The sequence below is a fragment of the Phalacrocorax carbo genome, chromosome 7 (assembly GCF_963921805.1).
Source record: "Phalacrocorax carbo chromosome 7, bPhaCar2.1, whole genome shotgun sequence".
NCBI classification, from domain to species: Eukaryota; Metazoa; Chordata; class Aves; order Suliformes; family Phalacrocoracidae; genus Phalacrocorax; species Phalacrocorax carbo.
Window position 1 is genome coordinate 39,658,301 of NC_087519.1, and position 25,561 is coordinate 39,683,861.

The 25,561-nt window shown below is 45.1% G+C and overlaps 1 protein-coding gene across 3 annotated transcripts in view; it reads right to left on the bottom strand.

The window, feature by feature from the left end:
* MB21D2 (Mab-21 domain containing 2) overlaps positions 1 to 25,561 on the bottom strand; it is a 66,946-nt gene that overhangs the window by 35,676 nt on the left and 5,709 nt on the right. Inside the window, exon 1 of one of the 3 annotated variants that reach the window (XM_064457602.1) lies at positions 12,720 to 12,740. The exons of the other annotated variants lie outside the window; for them this stretch is intronic. The gene's annotated coding sequence lies outside the window, so the exon portion shown is untranslated. Of the gene's footprint in view, positions 1 to 12,719; positions 12,741 to 25,561 lie in introns of those variants that run through there. 3 annotated transcript variants of the gene reach the window in all.

The window sequence follows — 25,561 nt, forward strand, 5'->3', positions numbered from 1 at the left end:
CTGTAAAACCAGACCTCTGGCTGTTTCAGGAGAGGATGCAAGACCCTGAGGCTTCTTCTAATTATACTGCCCCAAGACACTGGAAAAGGATTATTCCTTGTGGCCTGTGGGGTGGCACTCCCCAAAGCCTGCCTCCATCCTAGATCCCAGGCAGCCTGACAGCCACACTGAGTATCAACATCATCCAAAGCAGGGCCTGACAGCTCTGTGGCTCCCTACAGAGTGGCTGGGACCTTACGCTTTGTGGAGGACAGCAGCTACTCACATTCCTGGGGAACCATCTGACATGGGTTTCAATGGGAATCTGGGTGCAAGCTCCCAAGGGTGGCCTCTTCTCCCAACTAGAGAGAAACCTGTGGGCAATAATCTGCGCCCTAATAGGACATTCATAGCACTTCTTTTTCTTCTTTGTTGAAGCAGAATCATAGATTTAAGGTCTATTTCTCAGGGACCATTTCCCTGGCTCCTAACTGATTCTACCTGTGCTGTAGCGCTTTCCTTGAACAGCTCAGGCCAAGCAAAAGGAAGCCATTCCAGAAACAACTCCAGACTCAGCGCAACTCTCAAATTAGAAATAGCCCATCCTCTGCACAAAGCTAGCCAAATAGCAAGAAGGGTCCTGAGATGTCCCTCTGTACATTACACCCTGGCTAGTGTGAACAGCAAAACTCACACCTGAGAGCACACCGAGCCTTGCTGAATGGTTTCAGATCCCTGCCTTCAACCTGCTGGACTATGGCAGGGCCAGACAGTGCCTCCCAGGACATTATTGCAACCCTTTCCTCTCCCTAGCAGCACCACAGGGGTCTGCACCAAACTCTGTCTTGCAAGGCAGCATGAAGAGAGAGCAGTGTTGCAGAGATTTCACTTCCATGGAGCCAACAGCATTGTGGGTTATTATCAGCAATTTTTTCCATCCAGGACATTTCAGGCCCAAGGCTAGCACTTCAAGAAAAGGACAAAGGAGAACAATACTTCACAGGTTCTGTTTTCCAGCCTTTCCTTTTCAGAGACCCCTAAGTCCCAGCATACAGTGGAGTCCATACTTACTAGTATTGCATACAAATCTTAACTACTGACTCATACTGGCTAGGGATTGACAGAGAAAAGAAACAAGCCTGGCTTGTTCCAAGACAAACTCTCAGTACACGTTGCACTCCTGGTGTTCCTGTCAACTTAGAAGACCCCCACATGATCTGCTAACCAAATCCATGGTGGCTCTTCCTCTGCCTTTAGGACAGAATATAGTATGCTGTGCACTCATGTTGCACAATGTTTGTGTTGCCAGAACAGCTGCTTTAGTGAAGGAAATAAAATAATTTATTCAAGCTACCTTGCAGTGTAAAAACCTCTTTTCCATGAAGGTGATTAGGCAGTATTACAGCCTCTGCTAGGCAGTGTTATAACGTCCTCTAAATATGGTTATACGGTCCGCTCCCATCTAGTGCCCTGACAGATGAGTAAAATTGGCTAAGTTTTGCATTATGTTCACAGTTTGTCCAGATAAGCAATGTGTTTCAAGGACAAGGAGAGCTCCTGATGTTAGCACATATGATCAAACCTTTTCCAGACACCCCTATCAGCCTGAATTCCTACTCATTGTGCACACAGAGTATCCCTTTATATCTAACCTGTGTTCTTTGCTCTGCTCTATTTTCTATCTCTGTTAAAACTAAAACTAACCCAGCCTAGGGACTGTGCTACAACCTATTACTGAGAGATCTGCCACTCCCCTTTAACCACCTTAATGCATTTATTATAAAGGAACTAACTTTGACCTTTATTTCCTTCCTTCCTGCTTGTCTCTGCTTATAGCTTTGCACTGAAACTAAGCAAACATACAGCTAGAGTAGCCATCTGCATAATCAGATCAGCTTGTGGTACTATCATAGATTTAATGACAGAGCAGCTCCATCCCCAACCTCATGAGATTTCTTTGCAGCATCATTCTCCCACTCAGATGCTCGCTTCAACCACAGACTAGTACACACATGCCATTTTTGAGAGCTGCCTACCATCAATTACATCCTTGGCTTTGTGTTCCTCTTCCTTGATGAGCTCTTGCACGTATTACATCCTTTTGTGCTGGCATCAAGCAGTCTCCTCTTGTTTAGAGGCACTTGTTGCCTCCTCTGGAGCTCAGTGATGTGTGAGTGCTGGTTTTTCTCTCCTATTCCTCTTGCTAAGGATGAATCTGTCTACAAAGGCTCTTCCCAGCACCTCAAGATGCTTCATGCCATATAATAAAACATCGGGTGGAGAAACACAGGGTTCTTTCTGGTGATTTTTTCTTTCGATCCTGCACTCAGAGGGTCCCTGAGGTATAGGACAATTGTGCCTACTAGGGACACTGCATATAAGACCTTAGCAGGCTCCATTGCTTAATATTTCAAGTGATTAATGCTGGAACAAACTCCTATTCAGCTCAAAAGATTGAGTACCAGCCTCTCCTCTTGCCTATTGCTTTACCAGCCTCACTTCCCTCTCTTCTGTCAGTGTTTGGCTCTCACAGTCTTTTCCCAAGCCACTGCAGCAGCTTAGCCCTGCTAGCTTGCACAACTTCACAACTTGCACACTATATGCACTGTTATATTGTGGTGCAATCTCTTCCCTTCACATTATGTCACCCATTACAGTTTAGGAAGGTGTTTGGGGGCTTCTATACTGCTTTCTCACCTCTGTAACATAATATGTCTTTCCCTATCGTTTAGAGCCACACATTAGAGAACCACATCACATTAGAATCATAGAATGTCCTGAGGTGGAAGGGACCCACAAGGATCATCGAGTCCAACTCAAGTCCCTGCACAGGACAACCCCAAATTCACACCATATCTCTGAGGCTGTTGTCCAAGTGCTTCCTGAATAGCGTCAGGCTTGGCGCCGTGACTGCCTCCCTGGGGAGCCTGTTCCAGGGCTCCACCACCCTCTGGGGGAAGAACCTTTCCCTAATACCCAACCTAAACCTCCCCTGGCACATCTTCCTGCCATTCCCTCGGGTCCTGTCACTGGTCACCAGAGAGAAGAGATCAGCGCCTGCCCCTCCTCTGCTCCTCGTGAGGAAGCTGCAGACCACCAGGAGGGCTGCCCTCAGTCTGCTCTGCTCCAGGCTGAACAACCCAAGTGACTTTAGCTGCTCCTCATACGGTTTCCCCTCTAAACCCTTTACCAACCTCACGGCCCTCCTCTGGACACTCTCTAGTAGCTTTATATCCTTAACGTGCTGTGGTGCCCAAAACTGCACCCAGCACTCGAGGTGAGGCCGCACCGGCACAGAGCAGAGCGCGACAATCCCCTCCCTCGCCCGGCTGCAATGCAGGGCTCGATGCACCCCAGGGCACGGCTGGGCCTCTTGGCTGCCAGGGCACACTGTTGGCTCGTGTTCAACTTGCCATCGACCAGAACCCCCAGGTCCCTCTCTGCAGAGCTGCTCTCCAGCCTCTCGTTGCCCAGTCCGTATGTCCATCCGGGGTTGCCTTGCCCCAGGTGCAAAAGCCAGCACTTGCCCTTGTTAAACTTCATATGGTTGGTGATTGCCCAGCTCTCTAATTTGTCTAGATCCCTCTGCAGGGCCTCTCTGCCCTCGAGAGTGTCAACAGCTCCTCCCAATTTTGTGTTGTCAGCAAACTTAATTAAAAAACTTTAGATCACATCCTCATGCGCCAGTGCCACCTACAACAACGAAGTCCCTACTTCTCCTCCACTGGGTGGGTTCATCAAACTTGTACTTTGGGAGAGAAACTGAAAGGCCAGAGAGATTTCTGTTTCTATAAGGCTGCATGAGAATTTTTCAGGGACTGTGTATCTGCTGCTCTCAGCTATCCTGAGAGCCATAATCACTAGGCATGCATTTACAAAGAAAACATCAGCCGCTTGACTCAGTGCCCTGGAACTTAGCTCTCATCTTGAATGCCTCTGCTCAGCTCAGCCTTGATTTCCATCCCATTCACTGTTACAGAGATGCCTCTGTGCCCATTGCACCCCTAAGACACTTTTCCTGTCCAACCCAGTCAGCTCTGCAAATACCTACTAGCAGGCTCCTGGCCCAGTTTTCACATCATCGCATAAAGTCATCTTTCTTCTCTCCAGCAGCCTGCTTGTTACCTTTGGTTAAGGCAGAACCACTTCCCATCTCAATAAACATCCCAGGTTTATAGACTTCATACCACCTCCCAGATGGCCATTTCTCTGACAGCTCCTCACTAGCTAGCGGAGAATGTAATGGAAGAATACACAGGAGACTTGAAATCCACGACTTAAGAATGTTCCCCATCAACATTACCAGCGCCAGTGGGTGCCACAACCACTGGTTTATGCCTTAAGACACTTCTAAGGGCCTGGGAAAACTCTTAAGGGACCATCTGCCCCTGCATGTGGTGCTGAGCTCATAAAAGGGTTCTCTGCCACATTTTCTTAGTCTGACATCAATGTATCACCCCCTCGGCATTTTTAACATGCTGGTTTACTACACAGCTTTTGTTTCCAGATATGACACTTAGAGGGAAACCCAACATTCATGTATGCACCTGCTGACCCAACAGGAGGACTCTGAAGCAGTAGATGTGTGCAACCTGACCTCTTACTTACATCAACCGTCCTAGGCTGAACATAAAAGCACAACCCACCCAGCCAGGAGCAGGGCCACTTAAACCCATTAGAGTGGTCTTCGCTGTGACTAAGCAGCACAATGAGATTAGGCGGGAGGAGCGGGGGGATGAGGAGGGCCCCGCAGACCTGTGCTTAAAGCCACAAGATTTTAAGCAGTACACATAACAAGAGCAAAATGTGGATGGAAGCTAGGGTGTGCTTTGAATCCGGGGGACAAGATAATTTTGCTTTTTTCTGCAGGACTCCTGTTTAGTTTGCTGCAGCTCAGATCGTGGTCATAGAGGCAGTGAAGGGCTCATCCAGGAGAGGAGAGTGCAGCATCTCAGTCAGGACAGCGGAGGCACCTACCCTGAGGCGGAGGGGAGAGCGTGGCTACCACGGAGATTTGCCTCCTCTTTGAAAGGGGCACAAAGGGATTCTGAGTCTCCTGGACTTAAATCCTGGCAGAGGTCAGTGCCAGCGTCTTTTCAATATCCCCTAAGAAGGTCAACATGATAAAAGCTCACTCCCTCAGCACTCAACAATCAGCGATTAGCAACCACTCGAACAGCAGAAATAGGTTCTCCTCCTCTCCCCCAGTTTTATTACCCAGCAAGTCTGTGAGTGGGTTCAAAGGAACAGATGTCTTCATTGTGCCTTCCCCCTCCTTTTGCTCGCAGGAAGAGGTGGGGCAGAGAGAAATTAATTTCCTCCAAATTATGTTTTTAGCCTACTGTATCCTCTCCGCTATTCAATGGTCACAGAGCTAGGGAGGGAACTGCAAACTTCATATACTGCAGCAACTTAAGAGTGCAAGTGACTAAAAACTTTTACACTTTGAATACACGAAATAGCCTCTTTATCTGATTAGCACCCACACCTCTATTTAAAATCTTTGTGGCTAAAGTAAATAAAAGCTCAGTAAATACATTTTATTTCATCTTTGCATCCACCTGGGCTTGCGTTTTTGTTTACTGGGTGGTTTTTAAGTTACCAAGGCACACCTCAGTCTGCAATATGCAGCATTTTACTGTTTAGCACCAAAGCATGCATGCGGTTCCAAATGTAATTCCAGGGACCACAAAGTGCTCTGTCATTAAAGAGAATTTGGTAGCTACACAAAAGCACTATTAGGCCAGCCTATACTGCAAGCTCTTCTGTCAGCATTGCCAAAAAGTGCAAGAGATGCAATTCATGACTAGCAAAGTGTTCCCATTGAAACCCTGCAGTATAAGCCCAGTCTCTTTGCCACTTGGTGCCGCCTTTTGCTCAGACACAGACAAAGGTAGGAAGGAAAGAGCCTTCCTGGCAAAAACTACAAGCACCTTGGCAAGATTTTGCTGACGGAGCCTGCCCTTACTAACCTGAAAGTACATCAAGCCTTTTCCTTTGAAAGCACCAGCCCCTCCACTTAGAGCTGCACAAAAATCTTCAGTGGCTGGGTAGAGAACAGAAAAAACCAGAGAGGCACAGCTGGGACCCCAACTGACTTATTTAATAATTACACAGAATTATAGAATAGAATATAGAGAATTATAAATTCCATATACCAGGACTGTTTCCTGATACAAATGTTAGATGTGCCAACCAGGAACGAGGCACTGCTGGACTCGCTATTCACAAACCGAGAAAGCCTGCTTTGTAATATCTCGGTTAGTGATAGCCTTGGCTGCAGTGACCACAATATTGTGGAGTTTGGGATCCTGCTGAGTGTGCTGAAGGTCAGCTCTAAGACAAGGGATCTGGATTTTAGAAGAGCAAACTTCAGTGCACTCAGGGCTCAGTTGGGCGGGATTCGATGGGAAGCTTCCATGGAAGACAAAGGAGCTAGTGCGTGCTGGGAGTTCTTCAAGAACTCTCTTGGAAGCACAAAGCCAGGTTATCCCCTAGAAAGGAAAGGGACGCAAGCAGAGCAAGAGGCCCCCTTGGCTCAACCATGACCTCCTGGGTCTACTCAAATCCAAAAAGGAAGCATACCAGAAGTGGAGGATTATTCATCGAGAGCTACAAGGGCATTGCCAGAGCATGCAGAGATACCGTTAGAAAAGCAAAAGCCCAGCTCGAATTGAAATTGGCTGTAGACGTGAAAAATAGCAACAAAGGTTTCTTCAGACATGTCAACCACAAGCAGAAAAATAAGGAAAACATAGGCCCACTGTTAAACAGAAAAGGAGAGTCAATCACCAACGATGCTGAAAAAGCAGAGGTCCTCAACACTTTCTTCACCTCTGTCTTTACCAGCACTGTCGGGTCGCAGGATGTGGGAAAGAAATTGCTGGGTGACCCAAACACCAACCCACCATCAGTGAAGGAAGAGTTAGTACATGAATTATTACAGGAGCTTGACCCCTACAAATCGATGGGCCCTGACGCCATCCACCCGAGGGTGTTGAGAGAGCTGGCTGACATCGTCACAAGGCCACTCTCCATAATTTTTGAGAAGTTGTGGAGAACGGGGGATGTCCCAGAGGACTGGAGGAAGGCAAATGTTACCCCTATCTACAAGAAAGGCTCGAGGGAGGATCCCGGTAACTATAGGCCCATCAGCCTTACTTCAATCCCTGGGAAAGTTATGGAACGAATCCTCCTGGGGGCCATCACAAGTCAAATGAAGCACCTGGTTGGGAAAAGCCAACATGGCTTCACTAAGCGCAGATCGTGCTTGACAAACCTGGTGGCCTTCTATGACAAACTGACTTGCCTGGTTGACATAGGGGGGGCGGTAGACATTGTCTACCTGGACTTCTCCAAGGCCTTTGATACGGTCCTCCAGAGCCTCCTCCTGGAGAAATTAATGCGTTATGGCCAAGACAAGTGGTCTGTGTGGTGGGTGGGGAACTGGCTGACGGGCCACACCCAAAAGGTGGTGATAAATAGCTCTTTCTCAAACTGGCAACCTGTCACTAGCGGAGTCCCCCAGGGATCAATATTGGGCCCAATGTTATTCAACATCTTCATAAGTGATCTGGATAACAGCATCAAGTGTAGCCTGATGAAATCTGCTGATGACACCAAGTTGAGTGAGGAAGTAGACACTCCAGAAGGGAGAGCTGCTCTGCAGTTGAAGATCTGGATAGGCTGGAAGAGTCGGCCAACAAGAACCTTATGAAGTTCAACAAGGACAAGTGTTAGGTCATGCACCTGGGAAAACATAATCCAGGAGTGCAGCAGACTGGGATCTTCCTGGCTGGACAGCATCCCTGTCGAAAGGGACCTGGGAGTCCTGGTGGACAGAAAGTTCAACATAAATGAACAGTGGCTGCTGCGACCAAGAAGGCCAACAGGATGCTGGATTGCATCAGAAAGGGCATCACCAGCAGACGTAAAGAAGTCATTATCCCGCTCTACTCAGCGCTTGCCAGGCCACACCTGGAGTACTGTGTACAGTTCTGGTCCCTTCTATACAAAAAGGATGTGGACAGGCTGGAAGGGGTGCAGAGAAGGGCCACCAAGATGATCAAAGGACTGGGAAGCTGCCATATGAGGACAGGCTGGGAGACCTGGGCTTGTTCAGCCTTGAGAAAAGGAGGCTCAGAGGGGATCTCACCACCATGTACCAGTACTTAAGGGGTAGCTACAAAGGAGATGGAGACTCCCTTTTTACAAGGAGTCCCATGGAGAGGACAAGGGGGAATGGACACAAGTTGCTCTTGGGGAGATTCCGACTGGACACGAGAGGGAAATTTTTCACAGTGAGGACAGTCAACCATTGGAATAATCTCCCCAGGGAAGTGGTTGACTCAGCTACATCGGGCACTTTCAAGAGTCGTCTGGACAGGGTGCTGGGCCATCTTGTCTAGACTGTGCTCTTCCTAGAAAGGTTGGACTAGATGATCCCTGAGGTCCCTTCCAACCTGGGATTCTGTGATAAATTATCAAATACACAGAATTATAAATTACTGACTCTTCAAACACTGCCCCTTCCCCAAGTAGCTGGACTCCAAAGGCACAGAGCATGGGAGCACCACCCACTGTTTACAGGACCACCATCTCCCATGGAACACCAAGGTTACATCCAACAGTCTGCAGTAGCCCAAGCATGCCACACTCGCCCTCTCCCAAATTACCAGGAGATGTACCAGGGGCACTGAGTAGAGACTTCTTTTTCGGCTGCTCTGCTCACTGGCACAGTAGATCTGGTTTATAGACTACAGACCAGAACCAAGCAACAATAGGGTGGTATCCTGATTTCTAATGGAAGTCAGGTAGGGCTGCTGAACCATAGAGAGAGCTCCCAGAGGACAGATACTGCGAGGAACTATCGTGCCAAGGTGCAAACAGCTTTCCCATGGGAACAGAATGACAAACCTGCATTTCTCATCTCCACCCCCTCCTGACTCAGCAGTCACAGAAACAAACCACAGCTCTTCCTATAGTTAGTTCTCTTTATTAAGGCAAGATGTAGTATAGATTTCAGCAGAAGTCTCTGACAGAGCTTAAGTTTTTTCTGGGAACAGGGAGGGGAGACAATCCCTCCCCTCCCCCCACCTGTAGACATTTCTTCCCTTTGATGCATCCATGAGTGAGGCTACTAGCACCCCATGTTCTGGCTGCTGGAGGCAGCTGGTATCCTACAATCATTTGCATAAATGTGATTTCTGACAGTCACAGACACAACGCTGTAGACGCCACATTCTTCAGTGCCAAGGTTTGCTCTGTATTCACCATAAATGCCCTCTGTGCACGTCTGGTTCAGCTGCTCATCAGTCAAGATTAATAGTTCCCTGTTATGGGTTACAAACCAGCCAGTTTCTGCTCTTCGAACTGGATTCCCCAGGCACCAACAGCAGCACACTTCACTTGGACTTCACCCATGTATAAAAGTTTAACCTGATATAGGGTTAAAGTGCTCCGATTTACAACAGCTGCAATAAAGTCCAAAGAGCCGTGCTGTTAAGGCATATTGACTGAATTCAGTCAAGCACTTCTGCTCAAGCTCTACACTTCTCAGTCTACATATAAGCAAGTTTTAAACAAACAAATGTGGTTTACAGTGCTAGACTTTCAGGCAGCTGCCCAGTCCCACCTCTGGCATGCGCCTGTGTATACATCTAGCCTCAGAAAAGCTTATTCCAGTGCCTTTCTGGGAGATTGCCAAGTGTGACTGCAAAGGGAAAAATAGGTGAGCTAATCACATTCCTATTTATGCAAACAGAATTTCCTCCACCTCAGCAGAAGGTGGAAGGAAATATATTTGGCCAAGAAGATCTCAGTGATCTCTAAGCTAATAATGCTAATAGTATTTGACAACAAAGGAACACTTGGAGCAGGATAAGCAGTGTGTAATTTGGGCACAGGCTCTGTACAAGCACTTCCACATACCAACCAAGCCTATTGCAATTGCATTTCTGTATTCCCTTCATGCTCCAGGCTGGCAGCACCCAGTTCTGGACCAAATCTCCAGTCCTTCCCTGGCCTCATGGCACAAGATCTCTGTGTGCAGCCCTCATCCCATCACTCTGTTACACTTCAGCTAAATCAAAGGGGACTGTACCTGACGTGGCTGCAGTTGCAGACACAGACGGCATAGCCAGCACAGCATTTCTATCAAGTTATTCCTTTTCTTAACCCAACAGCCATCTGAGAGTTCTGGAAGATGTTTTGGCACCAGTTTTAGCTGAATCATATAGTAATATAAGCCACATCTGTTCCACACACATGATCTAGAAAACATCTTTTCTTTATCAGTTTCACAGGAGGAGAAGGTAAAATTGATAGCAGCTTGGCTTGTGGCCTTGAGCACACTGTAGACCAAGGGAATCAGCTTTTCTAGCCCAGACTGAAAAAGGCAAATCAATCCAGTTTATTCTCCGTAACTCACTAAACCAGCTCAATTATTGCTACAGACAGTGAGCAAACCCCTGCCAAGCTCCTCAGCGGGAGCACTTCCAGAAACAAGTAAGACAAACCCTGAAAGATGATCAACAGGGATTTTCGCTGAGATGCAAAGGGGAGCAATCAAAAAACCAAGCAACTGCAAACAGTCCAGTCAATGGTTAAAACAACCCAATGAAAGTGAAATTTAACAAAGTAGCAGAAGGCATAGGACCAGTTAAAATGCTTCTGCTACTTATATCCTAAACATGTATTCAAAGCAAAGATCACAGTTTTTCCATTAACCTTTGCACTGACTTGAGTACTATAGGGCTCTGTACCCAACCAAGAACTCCTAAAGGTACTATCAATATAAACCTATAAAACAAAAGCCTCTGTTTCAACAAGAAATGCCAGTTTAAGTGTTACTGCCAACCATTAACCTGACACTTCTGGGATGGCTTTGCTGGATGTGTATCAGATGAAACAGTACTGCTGGTTCATTCCCTGCCAAGACCTCACCAGATAGTGTGGGCGTCTCTCTGGCCACAGCACCAGGTGCTACATGAAGATGTTTGTCAGGAGAACATTCTTCTGGGGCAGAAATCTTGGGTAGCCAAGCCAGCTATCATGTTGCCTCTTTTTTGAAGCCTGACATTTAAATCTGGCATGTACAACCACACCTGCAGTAATCATAAAGGTGTATGCATCTCCTGGCATCCAGAAGAAAAAACTAAGAGATAGATGGAGGAACCCAAGCTCCTTGCAGAGTGCTAAGTACCACCAGCCACAGTACACAATTTCAGATCAGTGACTGAGCTCCCAGCTCTTCAAAAGGCAGATTAAAACTCCTTGTTGCATTGGGACAGAAAGAAAAAAAAACAAAGAAAAAAGAGAGAGATTTAATAGCTTTGTTCACTCACACTCCTTAAATAAAAGCTGCAAAGAGTTAAGTAGAGACTGACCATAGCGTAAGTTTTGTCCTCATCAACCTTGGCTGCATGCTTTCAATACCAGTGAAGACAAGAGTTCTAAGAAAAATAAAGTGAGAACAGGCAGATAAGGGAATTTTGCAATGATCCAAGCCAAGCACTGCTGTCTTACGCTGTCCTTGGAAAGGGAAGCAAGAGATCTTTTTAGAGGGAGTACTAGAAGTACAAAAGTGATAAGTCTAGGAGCATTTCAGGTTGCAAAGGCCACATTATGACCTGAATAATGAAAAATTCTTCCCTCCTTTTCTCTTGGGCACTAAACTAAGCAAACCTGCAAAAAAGAGTCAAACCTTCCATTGGCTTTCCTTCTCCCTCCTCAACCACCATTTCAGTATCTCCTAGATCTAGCCTTCACTCATGGCAAGCTAGCACAAAGAAGGTTGGGGGGTTTTTTACTTATATAGTGCTAAGTTATAGAGAAAAGTGAGCCAGTCTGGACAAGAAACAAAATGTGCTGTAAACTGCTGCTGACAGAGTGATCAAAATTACTTCAAGAACGGTCTTAAAAACAAAGAGCAAACAGCTTTCTAGGCAATTACCAGGACATACCACATTTGGTTTCAGAGTCAGAGCTGCAAATGAGAACCTATAATACCATTTTGAATCTCAGTTCAAGGCCGTAAAGTTTAAGTTTCATGTTAAGACACTGTGGCAACTTGGTCAGGCCCTCTGTTGTGTGCACCTGTCTTCTCAACTATTCACTACCATGTCCAGAGACTTTAGTTTGTCTCACTGCTTGGAAAAGTGCACTTTACAAACCTGTCGAGAAATGCAGGAACCATTGCTCCATTTACTATGGAACTTCCCTAGGAGGAATCTTGTATAAATCAAGACGCTGAGGACAGGAAAAGCCAAACCAAATATTGACGAAACACTGTACATTACACTGATTTAGAAGAGGAAAAATTCCAATCCCATCCTCAAAGACTACAGTGGAAAGAACTGCATCAGAACATGTATGAAAGGAGACAAACACTTTTCTGTTACAAATTGGAGCTAAACTTAAAGCACTGGAAACCCCTGAACTCCCTCCTTGTTTCCAAATAAATCTTCCTCCTTTAAATGTCTACTGTTGTTAGTTCAAGATTCTTTATATAATGAGAGGGGCTAGAAACTAATTTTTTTTTCTTAAAAAAGTAAAAATAAAAATAAAACTCCCCCAAAGCCTCCAAGCTTACCCTCTCTACAGGAACTAGGAATGTGTACAAAGGGTCCTTGACCTGACAAAATCACAGTTTAGAAGAATTCCACACAGCAGCAAAGGTGGACAAAAGAGAGCCTATATATGCACATTATCTGCCTTATGATACAGTAGCACGTACATACCATTAATTGCAGCCAGGCATCACAGCCAAAGGGTGGTGGTAAATAGCTCTTTCTCAAACTGGCAACCTGTCACTAGCGGAGTCCCCCAGGGATCGATATTGGGCCCAGTGTTATTCAACATCTTCATAAGTGATCTGGATAACAGCATCAAGTGTAGCCTGATGAAATCTGCTGATGACACCAAGTTGAGTGAGGAAGTAGACACTCCAGAAGGGAGAGCTGCTCTGCAGTTGAAGATCTGGATAGGCTGGAAGAGTCGGCCAACAAGAACCTTATGAAGTTCAACAAGGACAAGTGTTACGTCATGCACCTGGGAAAACATAATCCAGGAGTGCAGCACAGACTGGGATCTTCCTGGCTGGACAGCATCCCTGTCGAAAGGGACCTGGGGGTCCTGGTGGACAGAAAGTTCAACATAAATGAACAGTGGCTGCTGCAGCCAAGAAGGCCAACAGGATGCTGGATTGCATCAGAAAGGGCATCACCAGCAGACGTAAAGAAGTCATTATCCCGCTCTACTCAGCGCTTGCCAGGCCACACCTGGAGTACTGTGTACAGTTCTGGTCCCTTCTATACAAAAAGGATGTGGACAGGCTGGAAGGGGTGCAGAGAAGGGCCACCAAGATGATCAAAGGACTGGGAAGCTGCCATATGAGGACAGGCTGGGAGACCTGGGCTTGTTCAGCCTTGAGAAAAGGAGGCTCAGAGGGGATCTCACCACCATGTACCGGTACTTAAGGGGTAGCTACAAAGGAGATGGAGACTCCCTTTTTACAAGGAGTCCCATGGAGAGGACAAGGGGGAATGGACACAAGTTGCTCTTGGGGAGATTCCGACTGGACACGAGAGGGAAATTTTTCACAGTGAGGACAGTCAACCATTGGAATAATCTCCCCAGGGAAGTGGTTGACTCAGCTACATCGGGCACTTTCAAGAGTCGTCTGGACAGGGTGCTGGGCCATCTTGTCTAGACTGTGCTCTTTCTAGAAAGGTTGGACTAGGTGATCCCTGAGGTCCCTTCCATCCTGTGATTCTGTGAAATGTTTTCATAACTTGGCTTGTATACTTGTATCCAACCCGTGTGTGCCAATTAGCCACCCTTTCTAAATAGCTAAATACAATATTTATTTATGGCTAGAGACATTTTGTTTCAAAGTAGCCCAATGCACATTTGCCACATTGAAGCAAGACAACAAGATATTGTTTTGCAAGTATTCCTGCTGGCCTAGGAGATCAGCATTCCTGAATTATTATAATTTTATTATTGGAAAGAAAAGAGCTTTGCTTTTATAGAAAACAATCACCATGCAGTTTGGACAGAGAGCAATCATACCTCCAGATGGATGGAGAAAAAGAGGGAAGGAGAGAGAGGGTGAAGCTTGAATGCAAACATAACCCTGCCTAGGAAATGGAAACAACTGGTGTGTTTTCACCGTAGGCTGAGGCTGGACAAGTAAATATGCATCTCCTTGGTGTGCGCAGACAGATGCCACCAGAGAAGACTTACATCTCCCTGTGTGGCAGAACATGCTTGTGGTGTGTCAGTCTGGTGGCTCTGTCAGGTGTAAATGCACTTCAGGGGTTCCCAGCACTTCAGCACCAAAGCAGGCTGTAGGCTGGGTTAGCACTGTACATGCACTTCATTTAGGAGCGCTTCTGGCAATTCACAGGTAAGGAAAATATGGGTGCTGGGGAAAACAGGTCATTAAAAACCTAGAGTATTTAAATATAAAATAAAATTCAGCAGAGAGCACGCTTGTGGCCACAGTAAGTCCCTTAGGAATCATGAGACACTTCCTGACAGATTGCTGGTAAGCACAGACTATTTCTCCCTCCCTTAGACAGCTAACAGGATCCAGCCCTTCCCACCACTTAAAATTCAATACTGTAAGAGACTGCCGACTCCTCTGTACATCGGAAGCAATGGGGGAAGAGAACAAAGCTGCTTTACTTCCCTCTAATCTTTCTCCCTTGTGTGCCTGCACCAGATGGTGCCGAGCTGCAGGTTGGAGGGAGATAATAAACCCAGAGGAAAAAAAAAAAAGAATATTAGGTTATAAAACAGCTGACCTTCAAATATGACGTCAGCTCCTGTTTAATTGATGGGACAGGTCCAGACAGACAGACGGATGCACACTGGGATGTCCATATTCAGCACCTTCCTTTCTAATATGGGAAGCAGCCGTACGGCCGTGCCGTTAAAATGGTCTGTTCAAACTTTACAGGTGTGAGAATAAGCAGAGAAAAAGTCAGGATCTCTGTTTATCTTGAGACAGGCAGACCCACTCGTGAAAAGCATTCTTGCTGAAAGTATTATCAGTCTGTACTGACGATAGCCTGCCTCTCCCACTGTAAGTGAAGTGAAATAACCCCACACAGTTAGAGAGCACAGATCTTCCAGAAGAGAAAAATTATCAAATACAAGACGGTTTTAAGCTTCTGGCTACTCTGGTCCAGAGCGTTGCTTCTAGCTGCCATCACTGCAAACACTGCTGTGAACGGTGGTTTTAAACACCGTGTTGAGGACTGGTGTTATCCTGCTCCAGTCAAGCACAAGCTCTGGAAAATTCTGCCACAGCATACTGTAAAGTTTTGCAGCCTTTTTTGATACGCTGATCTCAAACATTTCCCACCAGCCTAGTTCTGGATGACTATTTTGTTTGATGTCCAACTTTGGGATAAAGAAAGCAAAACACATTAAATAGTACTCCTGTTGATGGAAAGGAAAGCCCTGTGTTAGACTACTTGAGGAAGATGGAGCCATGTGAAATGCACAGGCCTGAGAGTGGGAAGCCCTGGGTGGCTCTCCACTTCCCCTGCAAACACATGCAACACAGAAGGAGGCATCTCCCTCCCCTTGGCAAGGAAGTCATCTCCTGCCCACCTGCCACAGCTGCCTTTGCAAGTAGCTGAAAAGGGCTTTAAGACTATTAAGTGGTTTGAGAAACATTAGATTCTGTTTTAGTGCTTTTAGTGTTCTCCAGGCAAAGGTGACAGGCAATAGCCTCAGCTAGAAGAGTGCGCAACTCACGTCATGGTCAAAGCAGCAGCCTGCATTGCACACAGAGTCACAGGACTTCATGGCTATGTTTCTCCAGTCTCAAGGGAAATCTATACAGAGGCTCCTAGCAGCAAGGGACAAAGCTGCATTGAGTTACAACACTGAACAGTTCAGTATTTATTAGACAAGTACAAAAATAAAATAGCTTGCTGTAAGCGGATCAGTGCTGAAACACTGAATTTCAGTTTTCTTGCTGCTTATAAGATGCTTCAATCAGGGAGGAACAGAGCCAGACAGATGCCTGGATGTTGGCCAGCACACAGGTCCCTCACCAAACTACTGCTTGCTTGCCCTACGGGGCTTGCAAGCCCTGTAACTTGTTGTCTTTCTCAGAAACCAAAGGTTGTCATAGTCCACTGGCAGGGGAATGCCTTCCTAAGAGCTCACAAATTTTGCACGGAGCTTGGAACTGGGACAGCAGTGATTTAATATCTACCATTAAAAGCAGTTTAAAATTTAATGGTCAGAGCATAATAAATCCTATCCAGACGTTTTCAGTTTGCAAGCCAGGCCATCAGCAGGGCAGAAATAGATTTGCTGCAAGGCAACCAGGAATGATTTTAAGTGACATTCGTAGAGAACACAAGCCCTGGATTGTCTCAAATACAGCTTTGTCTAGCACCTAGATGAGAAGACACAGGGTCAGGAAAGGAGGTACTCAAGCAACCAATATGTGCCAGTTAAAATAGATGGGACCAAGAAACGAGGAATAAAGCATAACAATGCTGAACTGTAGTGCAAAACTGGAGCATTATCCTCCTTGGTGCAGAACAGAATAGCAACAACCCTAAAAATAACCTTAAATTTTCCTCCAGAATCACACTGGTTCTCATTTGGGTCCAGGTTGCTTCCTATACTGCATTTAGCATCTCAAATAGGCTGAACGACTGCCTAGTTATCAAGTGTGGCACTGAACATCTGCACGTGTAGGAACTCCATGCTAACAGAGTTTGGATGAGGCTCTAAGATCTTTGGGATCTTTGAGATGCTGGTCACATGGTTGTTCTGTCATACTGAGGACAAAATTTACCTTGCCTTCCTTTATTAGCAGGTTTTGAAAGCAAATAGGAGGACCGTTCACTATCCACCAGAAGCAGAGACAGGAACTGACTAAGGAATGCATCCCTTCAGCCCTTGTTACCACACCTGCTAGAAAACAAACCCACAGGCTAAGGTTGCCTTGTTGTGTGACATACACAGAGCAAAGACACCCAGGACAGAGCTGTGGACAAAGCCAAGCAGGCAGTGGGGCCTGTATGACAGGCTTAGTTTCTATCTTCCTCCCATGTGGGTCAATGGCAGACCTCCCACATCCTCCAACAGGAACAATTCAAGTAGCTGGAGGCTAAAGATGTGGTTGCTTTAGCATGGAGGGGACATCAAAAGAGAGAGGTTTGCATCAGTGATACCAGCTCCATCCTCCCACAGATTCTTACCTCCTTAGATCAATTTCCCCTGTAATTTGGGGCAATACACCACTAACTAAATCCCCCTTCAATATCCCAGTCACTAAAGTTTTAATGCCTTAAAAACAAAGGGACTGGGAGATGGGATGGTGAAGGGACAGGAGTGAAGCTGTGCTGTGCCAGGGAAGGGAAGGGACTACAGCTCTGATGTTGGCTCCTGCCGTTATAATAGAACCTTGCCTGGGAAAATAAATCTTTAGTTAAAGAATGCTGCAGACAACCACAATGGGGCTTTATCGTGGCCATACCAATCCCACTGAAGCTGCTAAAGCCCTTGGTTGAACAGAGGGTGAGCAGCAGCAACCCCACGCTGTGCTGAAGTCCACATTCCTAAAATTCCCCAGCGCATGCAGGCATGCTCAGAGAAGGCAGCTTAGTGGCTCAGGGGTTATTAGCTGAGAGTTCAGGTTCAGATGTGCCATGGGACAGAGGTCATGGCATGGATATGGCTCCTTGTCCCTCCTGGGCTTTCATTTGAAGATCTTCAAGTGTTCTCAGACTAGCACCCTCAGTGTCCTCTCTCCACCCACTATTACACAAAGTGGTTTTTGCTTCAGTTCCTCGAGTTGTTAGAGCCTGAGCAAGTGCCGTAAGGTCTCTGGGGCTGGAATGCAAGAGATCCATGCTGCAGCCGCCTCCTGGGCGGTCTCATGAAAACAGCAGCAAGCAGCTTCCACCCTACCTCCCCCGCCCCATAACCACCACATCAGCGTGAGGGAGGAGGACAGTGTTAATGCAGCAGGAATCAACAAGCCTGCTTGTTTCTTATTCCAAAGCGAAGACAAAGGTGGGGTTTGTTCAGCTAGGCAGTACAGCCAAGCCTTGCAAGGAAGGCAGGAAAAAATGTGGGTATTTTGATTTTGCTTTGGACCGAGTCCCGTGAAACAGGATGGGCATAGGAGTACTTTATAAATAAAAGTAAAAAACTGGAAATGTGGAAGAAAAGTACTTGTTTAAGTGCTCTACACCTTCCCAGTAACACTGCTCCTCTGGAGACAAAGAGGACTGGGAGGAGGGGACAAAAGGGAAAAAATCCAAATGCTTCAAGCTTATTTTATCCTAACTTCTGTGTTTTAGAGCAGAAGAGAAATGGAAACAAATATTTGATTTTGGGGTATATTTTAGAAAAAAAAATTGGCATACTAACACTAAAAAAAGCAGAGTTGAAATGTAGCAGGGAAGTCTGGACATAAACCAACAAAATATAAGAGTGAAAGAAGGTCCCTAAATTCCCTATGCTTCCAGCATAGGAACACATATAGCAGTTGGAGAAAATGAACTGTGAAGGTAGAGATTTAATTCCTTTTATTTGGTAGAAGTTCTCTGACAAATTAATTTACTAGTCAAAATCACACAATCCTTTTTTTTGAGCTATTCATCTGCAGTGTTACATGGGAACATTTTCAGCCTTAGACTCTGAGTTGTATTTGGCAGCCTCAGTGCTAATAATAAACTGTTAAAATATCTTGCTCCTTCAGCTGACCAACTCCCTTAAAATGTCTTGTGGCAGAAGCTGATGTGCTGTTTGACCAGGAAATTAGTTATCTTGGAGATATCCTCATGTACAACAGCAGCTCAGTCAGTCACTTTGAGTGACGCCGCCTAGATATCTGCACATTAACTTCAAACAGAAAATGAGGATATCAAAGCCACTGAAAGAGAAATCATCACCTGCAAGAAACATGCTGTTCTTCTCTCATGCACTGCTGGCTGAAGGGAAAGCTGTAGCAAGATGAGAGTTTTGACCTCAAGATGCGCTGCTACCTCCCTGCATAATTAGGTCACTAAGAGGCTAATGGTGTTCCTATTCATACAACCATTTACATGAAAATCATAATCTACACTGTTCTTTCAGAATCAGTTTCAGGTCAAACCTGCAGGCACCACTTCTAAAAGAGAAAGCTACCAGAAGGTTAGACAAAGAAGCGATCTGGAAGTGCCACCACCTAGTTATAACTAAACCTCACAGATTAGAAAGAGGGTTATATCTACAAAGCATGCGTGCAGTTCTACAGCACCAGGCATCTGTTTACAAAGACTACCAAATAGTTATTTCCAAGGTAAACCATTAAGCCCAGGTTATTATGTGACCTGATAAAAAAAAGATGCTTATCTTCAAGTCACCCTAATGGAATGCTAAAAAGAAATGCTATTCTCGCAAATAAAAAGTACAACCAATCCTGCCCAGCTCAAAGACACAGACACAGATGCATCAAACTCCCCCTCACCAGCTCTACATGCATACACAGAATGCCAAGGCAGAAAGTGAGTGAAAGGCCAGACAAATTAGATTCACGCCAATGCATGCATTACTCCATGTTTGGGACTCAGGATTGTGAAAAATAGGACATAATGCTTTTAACCACCCTCAAAACGCATCTTTTACCTGGCAACAGGCCTTCTGTTGGGCTTTCTCCTGCCCCAAAGACAGACTGGTGCTCTAGCAGATGCTGGATCTAGTGAAACATGGACCAAAGCCACTCACCAAGCATCCTCAATTCTCTTCAACACATGGTCTGATGATCCAGCATAGCTACAACTGACAGATGTTTATTCACCTCCTGAGCCCTGTGGTCCACTGGACATGGTGTTCCACCAAGGCCTTATGCAAGCACGGAAAGATGCACTTAATGCATCAACATCTTTGCTAACTCAATAGCTTCTGAAACCACAAATCTATAATTCTAGGTCTGCATATCTGCAGCACAGAACATACAGGGAAGTCTCCTGCATAATTTGCTTAATATGACTTGGGAGTAGTCCAGTTCTTGTGCTAATGGGAACATGCAAAGGCTTAAAAACTTCAGGAAGAAAGATGCTGTCCCTGTATAGAACATTCCTGCCAACAGCTCCAGTTAAGGGGAAAAGAAAAGCCTTTTCCCAGCCGTAATGGAAGGTTCCCCTGGGCAGCAAGAGGAGTAGCTTTGCTCACAGAATATTTGCATCTTGGCTGAATTACTTAACATGTGTCAAACACTGAAAATTGTTAAGCAGTTTATGAATGCTAAGGATTGTTATTTATTATCGTCCTGGTGCACAACAGTGGATACTAGTGCCATTTACAGATGCAAATTAAGAACAGGAGGTCTATCGACATGCTGTGGGTCTGGAGATTTCATTCGTCTCCCCACTCCTGTCTCTCTCAGACAGAAATCTCTTCCACAGGACTCCTACAGTCCTCGCCGAGCAGGGCTGACCTCAGCTCAGTGAGGCCTGTCACAGTGCAACAGCGTTGCTGGGAGGGGATGAGACCTCCACCTGCAAACCTAGGTTATACCATGTCTGAACAGCACTATCCTATGCTCCAAAGCACTGTCATCACTGCCCTTGAAGAGCAAACATTTTCCACCTAAATTATTTGTTTGGGGCAAAGACAGACAGAAAATAGATACACATACATTTTTCAAGGTGAAGAAAAGGTTAAAAAAAGTTGAGAACTCAGGGTGATGTACTCTAGTGTAAGAGTGTGATTCACATACACAAGCAATGTCTTACCAGACTGGTCTCAGCATAAGAGCAGGTTTTTAGACACTGATTTCTTTACCTGCATTGATAAGAAACAGCTTAGACAAAAGGATGATTCTAAACCTCCTGTCGGCAGCTTGGGTGAAGGAATGAGAGATTATCTAGTTTTAAAGTAACTCAGGAGTGCCTTATGTTTCCAGAACTAGAATCTAGCTTTAAGAAGATCAAAATCACATTTTTTTAACTTTGATTTTCCAGACTAACTTGTAACTTAACTCTGCAGCTCTGATAATGTGCAAATAGTTTTGCTAAGTGCTTACACAGAACATAGGAAGCCCTCCCCAGGATAATTAAAATAACTGCACAGACATAGTCATTCTTTGATATCGCAAGCCTGTGTCAAAGTAGTTATACTGATAACATTGCTGCCTCTACTGCATGCTTTGCATGTTCACAAAATTCATAGGATATTCGGAAAAATTGGGAGTACAGGGTCAGGCTTTTACTGACAAATTAGCACATAAAACAAGTCTCTGACGTGCTCAGTCAAATTGTAATAGCTCGTTTTTCTCAATACTGCACTTAGATGTGCGTTACAGCTTGCACATTGGAAAAAGAGCCAGGCATTTAATTCTGAAGGTGCAGCTTGTTCAGAGACATGCTGCACTTGCAGAGAGACTATATCCCTCTTGTTTTCCCCAAGTCACGGATTGCTTAGCACATGGTTGCCCTACTGTCTATGACATACAGACATTTCAGCAACTCAAGCTTTGAGGGCCTAATATCAAGGGACCAATATCAATACCTGATCTGCCATTCAGCACACTGTATGCAACTTTCAAAAGGCAAATTTGAGAGACAGAAGGCAACAGAGGCCCCGAAGTGTTGTTACAGTGACATTCCCTCCTCTATTTGCAGAGCCGCAAATTGTTTTATGAACACCATTCAACCAAAAGTTTAAAATAAACAGCAATTCACTGTCCATGCTGGAACAGAAGCAAGCTCTGTTGGTTCTGTCATGAGCAATAACCACCGGAGAGTAGCTGTAGAGCTATCCCTGGGTATAGATCTGCATCCATACCCAGGCTTCATAATAATATACAACAAAGAGCATAACCACACCGCTCTTAACACTGGCAAGAAAGAAGTATATTTAGAAGGAGATTAGGGTATTTCCACCCCTCCTCTTGGGACAAGCCTTATTTCATTTGAATGCAGTCAGTTAGCTCCTTTGTTTAAACTCAACTCCAGATTCCCCAGTGCACCAGGCAATGCTGTACAATCACATTCAAGAGCATCAATGTACAAAAAAAGTTTACACAAACTGGTCACAAAGTACCGACAAGAGCTTCCAAGCTCCTGAAAAATGCCCTCTAGAACAGGTTCCTGTCGCACTGAGCTAGGGACAGAGATTAGAGTTATCAGCTTTGACACTCAGCAGGAATGTGTCACAAAGGATTAAATCATTATATCATGAAGTGTCAGCAAACGCAGCTTTCCTGCTGTTCTGCCACGAAGTTATACATTAATTAGTGAGGTACAAAACAAACATGAAATATCTCCAAGCATCTGCCTGTGGATCAAGCCCAGACAGAGCTATTAGCACAGGATTCATTTCCAAGAGGAGTCACCCAAAGCATCACCAGCTCTTCGAGATACCCATTAAAATGCAAAGAGTAGAAGTGCTGAAGGGAAAAACCACAGAAGCTAACTGCAGTGTTTGTCTTAGCATTTCTGGTAGCTGTTTAATACAATTCCTTCCTCACAACCTCAGCACCCGATTTTCTAAACAAGTTCATATATGCACGACTGAAAAAAACACATCCTTCCTTGAGAGAGGTGTGGTGCAGTGTCAAAAGATCCTACAACATGAACAGGAGAGTTAAAGACATTTTAGACCAGAAAAAGCACATGGCCTAACAGACCATGCAGTAAAGCAAGAATGGACTTTGTAATTTCTAGATTCAACCGCAAGTGTTCCCTAGCTGCTCAGCAGTTCTGGACCAAATCTTTTATGAACTCATTCCAACAGTGGGTGGAAGAAATTCCGCGTGGTTTGACAGCAAGCCACAGTAGAGAAGATCTAAGCAGACCAACAACATCCCACACATAAACCTCTACTTTTCATCTAAATCATGACCTTAGAAAGGTGCTGTTGAACAAAAAACAAACAAACAAATGAAAAAAAAAAAACACAAAAAACCAAACAACTTATTCTCTACCAATTCCTTATGGCTATCCCAGCAGGATTTATAGCTCTGGCCATGTCTTGTAATTTTCCCTTCCTTTCTGTCCCAAACTGCTGTCTCCTACTGCTTGGCGTTGCCTGACTCTGCCAAATTACATCAGCATGCAGACTGTGGCCAGGATGCATTCTTTAAACTAATTTGTCTCAATTTTGCTTTGGGATCCCTTCTGTATAAAATAAGATTACTTGCTAGAACTGCCTATCTGGGTCAGGCTGTAATCTCTCTCAGGGGCTGAACTGTACTTGATGTTGACGCCACTAGATCAACACCCAATAACAGAGCAACTATGTGCCTTCACTATTTAAATACTTTCTCAAGCTAGACTCTCAAAAACAGACTTTATTTTCCAGCTTAAGTCTCAGAGGGTTGCACGGTTAAACCATCCTATCATGAAGAACAGCACCACCACAATGTTCCGCTATTCTGGTACCACCCCACCTTTCACAGATTGCCAAAGCACAGGAGACAAGGCAGGCATCTGGTAGTACCAAGGCCCCGCTACGTATCATCATATTCAGAAACTTGCACAGCTCTGTGCAAATTTGGGGCAGCTCGGAAGGAAACATAGGTCTAGGGTGTCCTGACTCAGCGTTTTACCTACAGAGTGATTTTCTTAGGGTGAAATGGATGCCACCCACCTCTTGTTCCACAAGCTGAGGCCGCCCAGTGCTGTGCAAACTTCTGCCCACAGCCCTAAACATGAGTGGGTGAAAGTAGCTACCACTGCTGTTTCAAAGACATGGATATTATGAACCTTAAAGTAATTAATCACCCCCACTCAGTGGTATGCAAATTGTACTTTCAACACCAGCATGCTCATAAGAAAATGCATTAACAACTTTCTAATTAAATGCTTTAAATTACATTAAAATCATACTGCCTGACAGATGACATATAATGCACTAACAGGATTGTTGTAACTTCCTTAAGCATCAAGTGTTTATTAAAAGCTCAAAAGACAAATATCTTGGGGAGAAGGGAATCTATCTTCCTCAAACTGAATGCTACAGCACACGTTGATTCCCTTACAACCAGAAAGTCACCAAAATGGTTGCTTTGAAAGAACTGCAGAAAGTTTATCTAATGCAGAAGTGCATGATTCAGGGACCTGTCAGGCTGGCTGAAGTACCGAGGCACAGATTAATCCACTCAGTCTAGGACAATTGCTATTTGCAGTAAAAGGGAATGCAACAGAATGGTAGAAATGAAAGCAAACAGTGGAGTTCTCTTTATTAAAGAGAGCAAAATCCATAGCAGCATCTGTCAATGGGAACATCAGCTGCTGTGGAAAGATCTATTTTGAATGTCTCAAACTGCCTTCTAGTTGTATTAGCAAAAAAAGAAGCCAACCCTCATATTTTTGTTGGTCAGACAGTAAGACAGGTTTGTGCTAACAGAAGTCATAAACCTTCACTGGATATAAAATCCATAGTTAGGATGGGGAACTATGAAGTATGGCTGCAAGTTCCGATGCAGCTACAGTTCAGTCTCCTGAACTAACATCGCACTACTAGCGATCAGAACGGGACTTGGGCAAATACCTCGAGACGTCCACCTAAAGGTCATTTTTCAGCTCTCTCACCCTTGCTCCCATGCAGGCACACTCCTCTTTTCTCAATAAGGGAAAGTTCTGTGAGTACAACATCCAAAGCTGCCTTCTACTTTAGCACCCATGAAAGGTCCTCTGCTTTTCCAAGGAAAAAAGCAGGAGAGATGCCCTTCTTTGCTTCCCCAGAACTCCATCTACTCTACTGCTTGTTTCATGCCCCAAAGACAGGCAAATTAAGGAAAGTCTAAATGTAATATAGTATATTGTGCAGATGAACAGACTGTTACTCACAAGGAATTTTATTTCCTTGCTCAGAGGATAGCAGGGAAAGCTACTGATGAGCAGAATTAAGAGTTTTCTTTTAGGATATGGAACTTAACCGATCCCATCTGTAAATTGCTAAAGGAATACCTGGCTCAGGAGGTACGTCACTACATAATGCATTCAATTCTTAAGCCTCTTTTTTCCATAGGAAATTAACTACAGCTCTTGCTTCTCAAGTTAGCTTCATACAGTAGCATCACCCAGCCATAGGTAATGGACTCAACGGCAGGTCATTTTTCTTAGACTCAAAGAGAGCTGAGAGGTCTATGCCAGAGCCTCTACTTGCAGCTGCCTCTGCAGGGTCTCACACAGACTTGCCTGGAGATGCAGTTGTCATCTCAATCACTGTTCACAGCATTATGCTGAAGCAGCCCTGGCAGCTGAAGACCCCTTGGCGGGAGGTGAGAGCTACTCTCTTGAATTTAACCACATTCTTCCTGGTACTTTCTCACCTAGTCAATCCTGCAGAGTACAAACAGCTAGGGTCTGACCTAGACAGAGAAGGGAACACAGGGAAGGGTTCCAGAGATGTGCCATCTTTGGAGTAAAAGGACTGGGCGATGAGCAGGGGCAAGAGTGTACATGTCAAGGCCCAAGAAAAGATGCAAAAAAGTTTTAGCTGTCCAGGAGATGGTTAAAACCAGCAGGAACCTGGCATCTGTCAAATAAAAATTAAGAAAGACAATCCCAGCTATTCAAAAAACTTGCACAGCTTGGAGATTCCCTTT